This window comes from Cynocephalus volans, chromosome 6 (assembly GCF_027409185.1).
Source record: "Cynocephalus volans isolate mCynVol1 chromosome 6, mCynVol1.pri, whole genome shotgun sequence".
Lineage (NCBI taxonomy): Eukaryota > Metazoa > Chordata > Mammalia > Dermoptera > Cynocephalidae > Cynocephalus > Cynocephalus volans.
In genome coordinates this window covers 31,144,872-31,160,773 of record NC_084465.1, presented here as the reverse complement: position 1 = coordinate 31,160,773, position 15,902 = coordinate 31,144,872, and the positions used below count along the sequence as shown (strand labels likewise).

The 15,902-nt window shown below is 35.7% G+C and overlaps 1 pseudogene; it reads left to right on the top strand.

The window, feature by feature from the left end:
• Positions 1–15,146: 15,146 nt before the first annotated feature.
• Positions 15,147–15,242, top strand: LOC134381378 (U6 spliceosomal RNA; annotated as a pseudogene).
• The last annotated feature ends 660 nt before the right edge of the window (positions 15,243–15,902 follow it).

Sequence of the window (15,902 nt, the reverse complement as noted above, 5' to 3'; positions counted from 1 at the left end):
GAAAGGATCACAATGAACATTAAACGAATTACTAAATGCCCAAGTGATCAAGTGATTGCCATATGCCTCTGCCATCAGAGTCCCGACAAGGAGGCCTCACGCCAACTGAATAGTTACTAACTTTCATGAGAAAGTTCTTCACATCCCCTAGAACATGTACTTCACACTGAAGAGTAAAATGAGGAATGATAAATTAATTTCAACTTTCAAATTCTAATCCCCATGAATGCGTTTATTTTCCTGTCTACTTTTAAGCTAAAGATTTCTCCTTTTGAAGATTTTTCTAAATGACAATTGTGTTTTTGGCATTAATAACTCTTGAATAAAGAACATTTTGCATATAATAAATAGGCAGAAACTAACATTAACTTAACCACTTCTTATTCACCTCAATTAAGGATTTATTTATGATCTATGCCACATTTTATCTGACTTTAAGTTTCTATTAAACCCTTTAAAATTATCGATATTTCTTTATATCAATTTTCCTAACTTTACTTTCATGGTCTATGGATCTTTGGTGTCCTTAATACTTAAGAACCAAATTTCTCCATCAAAGTTTTTGGTTTTTACTCTCCAGGAATATATCTCATCCTTCCCATACTATCTCCTAAACAAGAAAATCAATTTCTCTACTCTTTTTTTTTTTTTTCCAGAGTTACTATGATCAAACAAATCTTCCTTTTCTATATGGATTTCAAAAGGCTTTGCAGGAAACAAATATAAGATAATAATCCACATTGGATAACAGTGCTTATGTGTTCTCATGTTGTGCTTTAGATAGCTTTATCACCCAAACCAGGACACTCAGGAGAGTGAAAAGCGGTGCTATTCCTAAGTACCTAAAAGGGAGGCCTTGACTAGGACAAAGTGAAAGAAAGCAATATGTGTGGTCATTCTATTTTTAGCTAATCCATGCCAAGAAAAAATAAATAATTACTAAAGGAAATACACCAATTATGAGTAAGGAATGTTGTACAGACTTGTGTCTTGTTTTTACAGTCCCTGTGAGCTACGACTCTCAATTCTGTGTGCCACACTTCAGGATAACACTGGCACTATCTGAAAATGGTTGGTCTTGGTAAACCATTGTCTGACCAATTCCTTAAACTACATTGCAGTTTTTTCTTTTGCTCCAGTGTTCTGGCTTCATTGTTTATTTTTTCCCTCTCTTGGTTTGCCTTACTTTTTAGATCTGCTGTACACTGCACTGTTTTTCTGACTCCAAATTTGGTTTCCTTTTGACCATGATTTGGGTTCTCTCCCAGGCTAAACTGCGCCCTATTCCAACATGAGACAACAAAAGGTGCTGAAATTACTTACCCAACATTTTCATTAGCTTCTCATCATACGAATATATGTGGCAGCCATGAATTAATTCATTTTCAATGACTTTAAATGCCATAATTTAAGATTAAAAAAAAATTGTCTTCTCTCAGAATATGACCAAACAGGTATAAATGTTGATTTAAATATTAACATATTCTTATCACTTCCAATTTTAATTACTTCAACAAAGAAACAGGTGCAAAAAGATCATTTTACAATGAATCTTTGACCCTATGGAGTTGATCATTGGTTGCTAATTTGGAAAATATTAACCTTTTTCCATTATTATCTAAATAGTTCTATAAATAAATATGTCATTTGCATTCTGAAAGATTTGGTTGTCAGGGCTGAGTGACATCCAAGTTTATTTTAAATCAGGGATTCCAGTTTGGAAGTTTTCTTGTAAAGAATGCATTTATGGCTACTCTTAGTTTTTAGCTTAGTGCCAATGGGAATGGAAAATAGTGCAGTGTGTATCTTTGTTTTAGTGCATCTGGGAGGCATACTGCAAATTAAGATGACAGATGGGAAGAACTGCTATTGACTTGGGGTAATTCAGAGAGGCCTGCCAAGAGACCATTAATTTTGTGTTCCAGAAATTTAGGCACCAGCTTGAAAATAATAAATTAACTGTGCTAAAGTAATAATAATAAAAAAACCCCTTTGCTTTTCTGTAATGAGGAAAAACACAAATAATATGCATCTATTTATTAACACCCAACCTAACAGGTGTTTAACCCTTTTTTATTCCCTCTCAGTTTATAAATTATGATACCTCTAATCTGAAGTGAAATGAATTGTATTTAAGAACATTTGTAATTTCAAAGAACACTTCTGAGGGTGAAATTATTCCAATTCCCATCATAATATAATATTTCTCAAATTTGAGAGAAGAAAAATAACATACATTTTCTCTGTGAAATTTCTGTTCTGTGGATCCAACCAGCTGCTTGCAGGACAAGTGTTCGTTGGGATAGATTAAATGTCATATATGATAAAGTAATGGTGAATAGAGTGAGAAAGAACTCCACAGGACTGCTAAAGGACAAACTACACTAGACAAGGAATGTTACCCAAGCTTTTCCTCCTTTGGAAGAGCCATTGCTCTTGCATACTACAAAGTCACAGATCCTATTTTCCTGTAGGGTTCCTTGGTCTACCTTGTGTTGGGATTCCTCTATAGATTTTGTATTTATTGTTAGTTTCTTTTAAGACTTATTTTGAAAGTCTTTGTTAGCCTCAGCAACGAAATAACCACCATTTAGATAGTCTGTGGACTCTCAGAAGTTTTCTGAGCAAGTCTAATTCAGCTAGTCTTGTGTTTAGTGGTAGGTATTGCAGCTATTCAGCTGCTTGCATCTCAACTCTGAGCAAGCCAGAACACTGGCTGACTCACAAGACTGTCTCCAGAAAGAGACAGTAGCAGACTCAGTGTGAGCCAAAGGGGTGCTGGCTTAGGGGATTCCTCTTCACGAGGCATCACATTTCACTGTTGGGCAGCTTCCACTGTTAAAGGGAAAAACTCCACTCCTACATCATCCCTTCTGGCATGTGCTTAGGCTCTTGTCAGTTTAAGAAATTGGGAAAATGAAGTCTGAAAGTGGCCTGGTTAACTTAATCTGGCTCAAAAGAAAGAATGTACATATATATATATATATATATATATATATATATATATATATATATATATATATATATATATATAGTGGTTGTCGTTGTTCCACATACTTTTTAAAAAATCATTGTACAATGTAATCAATTTTCGTGGCCCTTTCCCCCCTCCCTCTCTCCCTTTATACCTCTGGCAACCTCAGGTCTGTTTTATTCTCTTTAAAAGTACAAAAAATTATTGTGCTTGTTGTATCTTCTTTTGTTGTTTGTTTATTTATTTATTTATTTAGTTAGTGAGTTAGTTAGTTAGTTAGCTCCCACATATAAGTGAGGACATGCAGTATTTCTTTCTGTGCCTGGCTTATTTCATTTAACATAATTTCCTCTAAATTCATCCATGTTGCTGCGAATGGCAGTATTTCATCCTTTCCTCTAAGGATTTTTAGTCTAGATTTCATCATTGACCTTCTGTGTATCACTGACCTTATGGGTAAACCTGAGGTACTATGGCATAATTAATGAGAAGTGATTTGGGGGTCCAAAGTCATGTTTTCAAATGACAGCTCTGTAACTATTTAGACTCTGCAAGGTTCAGTTTTCTTCTTTACACACACAATATTGTGAGGATAAAAGATGTGAGTAGTTGTGACAATATCCAGCAAGGAACACAGGAGCCTATTCTTAAGGGTTAGTCTCTTATGGCTCTGATCAATGCATCATTAGCACAATACCTTTTAAGACCACCCACTTCCCATAAGAGAAGAAGATTCACTACTGCATCAACACCCCGTTTTGGCTATAGTTAATAACAATATATTGTGTACTTGAAAATCTCTAAGACAGTAGATTTTAGCTGTTCTCACCACAAAAAAAATGACAAGTGTGTGAAGTAAAACACATGTTAATTAGCTTGATTTATCCGTTCTACAATGTATACATATATCAAAGCACCATGTTGTACACCATAAATATATGCAATCTTTGTCAATTTTAAAAGTTAATTTTATAAAATTTTAAAGATAAAACAATAAAAATAATTCCTCAAATGGGGCAACTATTAGTTTCACTCTACGTTTGTTGGTAACCTCTGTCCCTTCCCACAATACTTATGAAAATGAAGAATTGGGAGTGGAGTGTTAGAAAATTAACATGTCATGAGATGTGAACTCCATGTAGTCAGTGGGATATTTATGTTTTATTCCTATAAGCTACATAGTATGTTCATATTATTTTTTGAATAAATAAGTAAGCCTAAATGTAAAGTGTTATCACCAGGCTTACAAAGCAAGGTACAAGGACAGAGTAGGCAAAGTTCTGCTGTTACCTGAGTTCAATGGTCTCAAAAAAAGAGACCTGTGTCAGACACAAAAAGCCATGGATGGCACCAAGAGTTGTTTCTCACATCAGCATAGTGGTGAACATGCTCGGATTCCTCAGGGAACCTGGGGAAGTTGATCTGTGGGTCTTTAGGACGTCTTACTTGAAATCTGAATCATACCCTATAAGAGAAAGAATATTTCACATCATCTTTATTGAAACCTTATTTCTAAAATCTGGAAAAAAAAGTTACATATATCAAAAGGGAGATATATTTTACTGTTGCTTATTGAAATTTTACCATATAATTCTTTCCTCTAAGGGAGAAAAAAAACTCAAAATTATTTTTTCCCCAAAATAAAGTTTGAGAGAAAATCAACCATACAAAGAACTCCCCTGGAATGTGTTCAGCTCTGGACTCCCTGGTGGGATAGATGTAAAGACTCCAGTTTATCTTTGGGAAGAAGATGAGAGGTTAATGCTGATAACAGAGAAAAAGGGCAGTTCAAAATTTAGACGCCACTGTTCAGCTCCCATAGGGATATCCAAACATATCATCTCTGCCTGTAATTCAAGAAAGTGTATTCTGAATACAACAGTCTAATACAAATTGTATCACCTTTATACACACACATACACTCTCAGAAAAAGAACAACCGTAAAATGTGAAATGCTGTTATGGATTGGATGTTTGTGTTCACCTCCAAATTTATATATTGAAATCTTAATACTTGATGTGATGATACTAGGAAGTAGGATCTTTGGAAGGTAAGTATGTCATGAGGGTGGAGCACTCATGAATGGGATTAGTGCCCTTATATGAAGAGACATGAGAGCTTTCTTTTTCTCCAGCTCTCTGCTCTCTGCCATGTGAGGATACGAGCAGAAGATGGCCTCCTGCAGAGCAGGAAGTGGCCCTCACTGGATCTGCTGGTGCTTCCCAGCCTCCAGATCTGTGAGAAATAAACATGTGTTGTTTCAGCCACCCAGTCTATATAGTAATTTGTTATAGCAGCCCGAACTGATCAAGACAAATGCTTAAGGGAGTTCTCTGTTCTCCCAAGAAAACTGTCAAATGGATGATGGCAGAACAAAACACAGCTTCAGTACAGTTTGCAGAGGGCCAAGTCAAATGAAAGTTGCAAGTTAATCTGAAGAAAAGCATGGCTCTTTCCAGAGTTAACACTTATGACTACCTGCTGAAAATCTAAGGAGAATGCCAAGCCTGTGTTATATCTATATACATACTTGGAAATCTTCTCTAAAGCCTGAGTACCTTGAATCAAGACTGCTCATTTAATTTCATTAAAATAGAGCACAGTCATAATTTCAACACCATTAAGTTCCTATGATCGAACTTCTAGATTATACTCTGGGCACAACAAAACCTCCTTGATTTTATCCAAACAGCTTTCTTTCCCAGTCTACTCTGGTCAGTGAGTCCTCATTTTGCAAGTGATATTTAACACAGTTGACCAATCCTTTCTTAAAATACTTCCTTTATGTGGCTGTCTTGACACCACACTTCCCTGGATTTCCTCCTGCTTAACTGGCCACTACTTGCTAGTCTTTTTGCTGGATCCTCCTGAATCTTCCTAACTTACCTGATCTCTAAGTAGTGTAATAACTCAGGGCTCGGTCTTTTCATATCATCTCTATCTGGACTCACTTTCTAGGTAACCTCTGCCAGACACATGACTTTAAATAGTATCTCTACACCAATGACTTCCAAATGTGTGTCCCATTCTGGTGTTTCTTTTATAGATTCATATAATCAGTGGCCTTTTGGACACTCTATGCAATGCTCCTAAATTAGAACTCTGCATTTCCCACCTCTTCTCCCAATTTGACCCTCTTTCAGTATCCTCCATTTCATTAAATAAAACTACAATTCACAAAATTATTCAGCAAAACAAAGGGGTAATCCTTGACATCTGCTTTTCCAGGACAGCTATACCTCATTTCATCAGCAATTCCTGTTGGTTCTTCTTTTATACCCAAATTCACCATTTACCACCACTTCCACTGCTACATCTTTAGTCCAAGCCATCACAACCTCTCACATAGACAAGTTAACAACCTCAATAGGTCTCTTTACTGAGTCTACTCCTCCTGTTGTTTGTCATTCCATTTTCCACAAATCAGCCAAAAGTATCTCCTAAAAAAAAAGTGCATTAGATCATATCACTTCATAAATCATTTCATATCATAGATCAAAACACTCTAATGTCTTCTCACCTGAATTAGAACAAAAGCCAAAGTGCTTACTGTGACAAGGAGCCTCCTCGTGATCTGGCCTCGGCCTATCTCTTTGATCTTTTCTACATTTTTCTCTAATTTGTTCTGCTGTATCCACATTGCTCATCCTGTTACAGTGTTCTCACCACAGAGCATTTGCTCTTGCCCTGTCTCTCTGCCCGAGCACTTATTCCCCAGATGTTCACATGGCTCACTTCATTTAGGTGTCTCCTCAATGTCACCTTCTCAGAGAGCCCTTGTCTAACCAAGAGGTCAGAAAACCCTAAGTTTTCAACTCTTTAAATGTGATACCTTGTACAAATCATATAACCTTTCTGGGATTCAATTTCTTGTTTTTATTAGCTATGTATTGTGCTTAACAAGTTATCCCAAATTTTAGCAGCTTTTAAAAATAAGGATTTATTATCTATTTTCTGTGAGCCAGGAATCCAAATGCAGCTTAGCTGGTGCCTCTGGCTCAGGTTGTCTCATGGGCTGAAATCAAAGTGTGGGCCAGGATGCAGTTATATTAAGACTCCACAGTGCACTTCCAAGCCACTTACATGTCTGGTGGTAGGTCTGAGGTCCTCGTTGGCCATAGACCTGTAAATATCAATTCCTTGCCATGTGAACCCTCCACAGAGTAGCTCATGACTTGGCATGTGGCTTTCCCCAGAGACAGCCAGTGAGAAAAGAAGAAAGGGCACGCAACATGGCAGCCACCATCTATCTGTAACTTAATTGTGGAAGTGGCATTCAATCATTTTTACCATATTCTGTTCTTCAAAAACGAGTCCCTTGGTCCAGCCCACACTCACATACGTCAAAAGGGAAGTGTGAATTATTGGAAACCATCTTAAAGTTTGCCTACCACATTCATGTATAAAGTGGAAATAATATTACCTGCTTCACAAGGTGTTTGGTGGTGATAAAAGCATAACATAAATATATTCTCACTGACTTATTTGTGCATAACTTAATACAAGTCTTTGTTGTAAACCATGGAACTAATATATGTAAGATCAACAGAATGGCTCTCTTGCAGATGAAAAATATTTAAAGGAATTTCTCAGGGCACAGAAATTATTCTTAGAGTTATGAGCAAAATTCAGAAGATAAAGTGCCATTCTGTGCCTTACCCACTTATTTATGCTCTGATTCTTTATCCATAAGTGGTGCCAAATAGTATTTTTTCATGTATCCTCCAACAAAATTCTAGATGCCAAGTATAATTACTCTAAATATTTAGAATCCTCGTAGGAAAACACTTCCAGCATTAAAAATATAATGTGCTTAGCCATAGATTTTAACTCATAGAGTTAAAACAATCATAAGCTTTAGAACATATAAGGTCTTAAGCACTTGCTGGAAAATTAAACTATATTTAGGAAATTAAACTAACTGCATCATATAGAAAAGTAACATTATATTTTAAATGACCATTTTGTTCCATAGAAATATTAAATACTAAATAAACCAGATATTCTATACATAGTCAGAGGTTAGTTATTTTCAACAACAGTTCCTATAAGAATTTGAGGGACCAGGACTTAAAAGGTCCACAAGAGAATAACCTAAAGATCTTAAAACTAGGACATTTTTCATTCACAAACCATCACATTTTTCATTCTGGCACACATAAAAAAAATAATGAATATATGACAACCTAAAGTGTGCAAAATATACCAAGTAGAAAATGATTAATAATTAAAAAGGCAAGGATAACTTGCTTACTAGAAACTTGAAACCCACTCAAAAGGATAAGACATAATCATATAAAATGTTAACTAAGTACAGTATAAAGCTGCTAATCCAAATGTCCACTTGAGGCATCCTACTCCTTAAGATCCATGTAAGACTAGCTTGAACCCCCATTCCTCATCTAGTGTAAAGTTGAATGTTTTCCTCTGAATTTCTAAAAATTCTCAGCCATTTCTCCCAGCTTTCTCTGGTTCTGATTTCTCCCTCCTTAATCCTCCATCGTCTGCTCATCTTCTGATAGCTAGCTGCTCCGTCATTCTCTCTGCTCCATTCTAACTTTGCCACAGACCTCCATTGCTTTCATTTGATTTCCATGGAACCACTCACACCAAGCCTTTGTCTTAGATATCAGCTGGGCTATTTCTATCAGTGTCCAGCTTCCCCCACAGTGTGTGTCTCTCTGCTTCTCTCTTCAGAATTCACTCTCTGCCACCACTAATTTTGGTTCATGTTTGTTTTTCCTTTGTCCCTTAGTGACACTCATCCTCATGGTCTTATGTTCTTTCCCCAAGCAGACATCAAAGTAGTTCCTTAACCAGAAATAGTCTTCTCCCTAGGAGAAATTCTGGTGCCAGTGGTTCAGAAAATAACTTCTTCATCCTTTCACACTATTGTATATCTTGAGAATACTTTTATACTTGAAGAGAAGAGAGGACCAAGAGATTAGCCAGAGTAGGGTGATAAAAAATAGCCTTAAATAGGTGGCAGCACTTACACTAAGTATTAAATGATTAGATAGGCTAAGAAAATGGTGGGAACAGGGTGCTTTGGAGCATTCCAAATAAAAACAGGGTCAGCGCAATACACAATGGCATTTATCAATAAGTAATGTGCTAAATACAGGGTTTTGTGCAAACCTAGACATTCTAAAGGGCCTTTTTTTCTTTCATTGTAGCTTTATCTTCCCTGGCATGATCCTATGAGGACATTATAGGAAGGCCTTAGAATGTGATGTTATATGCTTTAATTTTTTCTTTATAACTAGTTTAAAAGACATTATTCAAAATATATAGAGAGAAAAGAAGACATTTCACAAAATTCAACTTGAATGTTGGGTTATTTTACACGCAGGTCCTAAGAAAGTTGTATACAGAAGCAAGCCATTAAGATGGAGTAAGAGTCTATTTTAGCTTTAGGGGGGCTTTAGACAGTTACCTCTTGTCTAGAACCAATTGCAATACAGATGTAAATTGTAAAAGTGGACACTCACCTCAAATAAATGTGTATTATTCTGCTCTCCTATTCTCCAGCCAATTAAGATCAATAAAGCAGTATGTCATAAACACTTAGCATGTTATATGAGGCTAAATTGTTTTCCACGCTGTACAGTTCTTTCATAAAGCAGTATGTATGTGGTCTGAGGTGATTCCTCTTCCCTTTAGCGACAGGCATGGGTAGGAACATAGACAATGGAGCTAGACTTCAGGACTTGTAACCCTGGTTCCAGTACTTACTTTTTGTGTTTTTCTGGGGAAGTTGTTTACTCCTTCTGTGCTTCAGTCTTTTAAATTTGTAAAATGGAAACAACAGAAATGGGACATAGGAGGGAAGAGTCTAAACTGGCAGTTGGGAAACATGTTAAATATGTGAACCTCTTATTATATAATGTACTCCAGAACATATGATTTAGGTATATGTGTATGTAACCTTATGATTAACGTTTTTCTTGACATTTTTCATCAATTTTTACAAATATCCTTTTCCATTCTGTCCTAAATTGAAGATAATAATATTAAAATGTATTGTTTTCTGTTTATTCTAAACTCCAAGTCTGTCTTTTTTTGTCCAATTGCTTGTGATCATTTTCTAATTTAAGATATGCTTTCTTTAGCTCTTTTCTAAATAAGTAATTAATTCTTAGACTTCAGTGTGTGTGTAGATAGCTCAGTTTTCTAGTTTAAATGCAGATTCCTGATCTTCACCCTGGTATTCTGAATCAGGAGCTATGAAGCGGATCTCACAAAATGTAACAAGCCTCTAATGGTGATTCGGATGCAGTGGTCTAAAGACACACTTGAGAAACACTGGTCTTGTTCACTGATGAAAACATTAAATATCACTGGATTCAGTTCTCACCTGCAAGGGGTACCATGAGTGATGTCTCCTCAGACGGAAAATAATTCATAGTGATTTTTTTCAAAAGTTATGTAACCTTTAAAATAAGATTGGTAAAAAAAACAATTTTTGGAATTTTTGCTAGAGGTTGGGGCTGAAAAGGACAAACAGGTACATATATATGTACAAAAATGAAAGCCCTATGAAGGCAGAGGTTTTTATCTGTATAATTAATTGCTGAATTCTTAGTATCTAGATCAGTGTCTGGAATATGGTAGGTCCTAATGCACGTAAGAATGTTAACTGCTATAGAGATCAATTGTGGTAACAAAAAGCTAGGTTCGGAGGTTAATCTATTACAATTTTTGACAGACTCAAGAGCTAAAGAAAATAAAAGCTAAATAAAGAATGTGAAAAAAACAAGTAGTGTTTAAAATTATGCTATCCTCTTTATATATTAGGGGAAGAAAACATTAAAGGCTGAGTTCGAATTAAAGGAAATCTCCCACTGTTTCCTCTGTAGGATATCACCACATACGCACAGAAATAATCTCCTTATCACTAGCAGAAACAAATTACTCGAATGTGCCTGAGAAAACTGAGTTTCAAGCTAGATCAGACTCTTCTGGGAAAACTGAGTTTAAGTTAGTTTGTATCCTCAATGTATTCTTTGTCAAAATCTGATGCCATCCCTCAATGGGCAACTTTCCAAGTGCCAACATCATTGTGTTCCCTCCTTGCCTCATGAAATTTTAAATGTGTGTGTTAGAGCAGAGGTCTTATAACGAATACCTACCTATCCAAGAAAGTGGATATCTATGGAGAGAGAGATTTAATTTTATGAAAAAAAATCTGACTCAGATCACCTTCTGTTCAGAAATTAATTTTGAAGCAAACAATTGGCAATCTGAAATATTTCTCCACTAGTAACAACTCTGTAGACATTTGGTAGAATAAATGTAACCATTTAGTCACATCAGGTACCCACAAAAAGAAGACTGCATTATACAAATATCCTGCAAAAACACACGATGTGTGTGACTAATTTCTACATTTTGATTGTGCTGTGTGTATTGTAAATGAATGTATTTTGCTCCAGTACTCTGTATCTTTGACCTTTAGAGTATTAATAAAACTCCAGAAGCAGAGGTCAAAAGAAGAGTGTTGCATTTTGGAAGCATTCAGAAAATAATGAACTTCGGCTCAATTTAGTTGTAGCATTCAGAATTTAAAAACACATCCTGCCATTTTTCTAGGAGACACATAAGCACTTTTGATTTAAACAAATTGGTGAAATAATAGTTGTTTCCTCTTAGCTCATTCATGTAAAAAAAACTGCGGTGTGGGGTGACGAAAACAAAACTGACCCATGTAAGATATTTTAATGGATGCAACTCAGGCACACTCATTTTGTAAGACATTGAACAATGGGCTCTTCTGTGTCCGTTTAAAACAATTCTGGCTCTGAAAACATAAATTACAATTAAAATTTCAGCAACTGAATTAGAATCTGAAAACACTGATAATTGTTCATGTTGAAGAAATATGGTCTGTTTTATAAAGAATTACATTTGGCACAATCTTCAGAAAATAATTGAATATTAGGAAAAAAGGAAAATCAAACTTAAAAGTAGTACTTCACTTCCTTAACTATACCATGGGAAATATATATCTTTAAGAATTCAAAAATGTGTTCATTTTAAACAATAGCCCTAATTTTAAAGCAGACGTGTATGGTATGCAGTCAGAAATCTTTTTTCTCTCTAACATAATCCAAAAGAGCACACCAAGTCACAAAAGTGCAACAGTCGGGCTCCACAAAGTGAAATTAAGTTCTAAATGTGAAAAATTCCCAGATAAGGGAAACCAGACACAATTTGGAAGTTTGATAATAACCCAAGTGTAATCTAGCTTTTCTCACTAAAAAGCTATATTTGAAAAGCAGCTGGTATTTTTTTTTTAACTTTTATTTTATTGTGGTAAGAACACTTAACATGAAGTCTACCATCTTAAAATTTTAAGTGTTTAATATAGTATTGTTGACTATAAGTACAATGTTGTACAGCAGATCTCTATACCTTATTCATCTTGCTCAGCTGAAACTTTATGCACATTGACTATAACTCCCTATTGCCCCCTTACTCAGCCTCTGGCAACTGCCATTCTATTCTTTGTCTCTGTGAATTTAACTATTTTAGATACCTGATGTAAGTGGAATCATGGGGAATCACATCTTTCTGTGACTGGGTTATTTCATTTAGCATAATGTCCTCAAGCTTTATCCCCATTGTCACATCTTACAGAATCCCCTTCTTTTTAAGGGTTGTATAGTATTCCATTGCATACATATACCATATTTTCTAAAAATACAAATAAGTAAATAAATAAATCCCTCAGATGGAGTAAATAAACTTGCAAATAAAGAGAAAAGCCAGGCTGGTGCCTTAGATAATAAGGTTGTCTGCTGACCTAGGTGCTGAGATGTTAGCCAGCAGCATTAGAATCCAGTGTATAAGGAAGGGAGAAATAAAAGGAAAAGGCTCAGGGAGGTCATGCCCAGTGCCTGGCCTCCTGCACTCGTGGGTCTAACTACCAGGCCAGCTGGGGCAGAGGCCTTACTCAGACCAGCTTCTTTACCACCTGCGAAGATTGGTTGGGATAATATCAAAGCCATTTCCACCCCCTCTGCCGCTCCCTGCAAAACCCACAACAACTACACAAATCTCTACTTGATCATGTGCAAGTCTAAAATTTCAATTGTCTATAATCTTAGAAACAAGAAGAGTTAACCATAATTAGGCAGTATGTGCAACAAGTGGAGGAGCTAAAATCAAATGTGAGTCAGGTATCTTCTCAAACCTTGATCTTTCCACCTAACTGCAGCAGAGAGCCCCCAATAATCAGTGGGAGTGATGCACGAGGAAAGCCCCAAAATAAAGTCTAAGTAAAGTAAGCGAAAACCTCACCAACAGCTTACAAATATTTAAGGGCATCATGAATTACATAGTGTGTGATAATAAACCTCCATTTGGACAAATTCTGGAAATAGATATATCTCTTAGTGCATAACAGGTGTTAGAATCAGCATGTAGATGAAGGAATGTTTGTATGTAAGAGTTGAAATTGCGTTCTATAGGGTGTCTTCTGGCACAGCAGTTTTATTTCAAGAAATGTTCTAATTATAAAGGCATCATTTTAGATGTCAGCAAATGACAAGCATGAACGTAGATAAATTGTACCAAAGGACATTGCACCGTCACCCAAAACCCATAAATCTGTTACTGGGGCTAAGGAGGGGGTGGTGGGACGTATTAGTCAAAGGGTACAAAGTTTCAGTTACACATGATGAATGAGTCTTAGAGACCTACTGTACAGTATAGTGCCTATCGTTAACAGTACTGTATTATATAGTTAATATTTTGCTAAGAGGATAGATCTTAATGTTGTTATCACAAATAATAACAGTAATAGTAACAATAATAATAAATAAGAGGGTGGGAGAAAACTTTCAGAAGTGATGGATAGGCTTATAGCATAGATGGTGGTGATGGCTTTATGGGTGTATACTTATCATCAAACTCATCAAATTGTATACATGAAATATGTACAGCTTTTTGTATGTAAATCAGTAAAATGGCTTTAAAAAAAAATACACTTAGAAATAATTGTGAGAATACAACTCCAAACTTTGATGAGGTAAGTATCATGGTTCAGCATATAAATGATTGTTTGCACAAGAAAAAATTGTATGCTTATACAAACAGGATGAGTTTGGGGAGATCTTCTAAAGCCATACATTTAAAATTTGGGGATAGGTGTGACCTACTATCTCTCTACAAAATGTATAATAGAACACAGAGGTTAAGAGCAAGGACTTTGGAGTCAGGCCAACCTAGGGCTACCTCTTTCACCTACAATTTTCTGATTATGAGACCTTGAGTAATTAATTATACCCTTCCAAGACTCAGTTTTATTATCTTTAAAATGAAAATAAGAGAAATACCTCATTGCACTCTTGTTGGATTAAGATGCGCAATGAATGTAAAATATTTAATGTAGTCCCTGGCATATAGTAAGAACTCAGTTAATCTGAGTTTGCATTATTTTTCATTTGTTTCGTTTTCAAACAGAAAATTAGGAAAATATAGCAATGTTCATTTTGGATTAGATAATCCATCCTTATATTTTGCTTCTGAGTAAAGAATCAAAGGGTATTATATGGGAGAACATGATAGTCACTCTCCATGACTCGATATCCTGATATGGAGCATTATGAAATTGGTCTAAGTATTTATTTTGATAACAATAATAAAATAGTTCTTACTCGTTTTTCAGCAGTTTTCCTCTTTATGTAAATAAATTGTTTCTTAAAAATGCACAATAGTGCTCACTTTGTTGTTTTAGTCAGTTTTGTGTTGCTATAACAGAAATACCTGAGACTGGGTAATTTATAAAGGAAAGAGGTTTATTAGGCTTACGCTTCTGGGACAGCTGCATCTGGCACGGGCCTCAGGCTGCTTCTACTCATGGAGGAAAAGTGGCAGGCAGCCGGCAGGTACAAGCAGATCACATGGCGAGAGGAAGCGAGAGAGAGAGAGAGAGAGAGAGAGAGAGAGAGAGAGAGAGAGAGAGGAGGAGCCAGGGTCTTTTTTAAGCAATGAGCTCTTGCGGGAACTAATAGAGCGAGAACTGACTCATTAATCCCCCCTCCCCCAGGGATTAATCCATTCATGAGGGATCCACCCCCATGACTCAATCAGTTTCCAACACTGCCACATTGGGGATCAAATTTCCACACGAGTTTTGGAGGGAACAACACATCCAAACTCCATCATTTGTCAACACATATACTGAAATTGGAACAAAGCAGAGATTGGCATGGCTCCTGCACAAAGATGACATGAAAATTCCGTGAAGCTTTCCATATATTTATGAAAAGAGTTCTAGATATAGATGGTGGTAATGGCTGCACTTAATATGCATGTACTTAATACCCCTGAACTGTACACTTAAAAATTGTTAAGATGGTACATTTTATGTTATGTGTATTTTACTACAATAAAAAAAAATAGAAAAATGTGTGTTAATACTGCTTTATTAAGAGGATCCCAAGCTCTTAAAATACCTGTTCTTTGTCAATAATTGTTCATATTTGAATGGTCATAGAATGGCTAAATTACTGTCCATAGTAGTTTAGCAAAGTAGAGACAAATACAACATTCTGAATATGGCAATCTGAAGCGACTGAGTAGAGCAAGCTGGTTTTTGTTTATTTATGCTACTACACAAGAGCTCATAAGAAGAATGATTTGTAGAATCGCCTGTTGTCACTGAATTTTCTATTATTACATTTTTTATATTTATAGAAAGACATGCTTGACAGGAAATAGTAATCAAAGTATAATTATGTTTTAGGTTGATGCCTAAACAGTAATTTAAAACATTTTAAATGCTCTTATGATATTTATTTTTCTGCACAGAATTGACTGGAAAGCTTCTCTAATGACTAAACTTACTGGCACATACACGTTTTGAAACAACACTGTTCCCCACAAATATGTACAAGTAAATGTTAAAATTAAAAATAATAA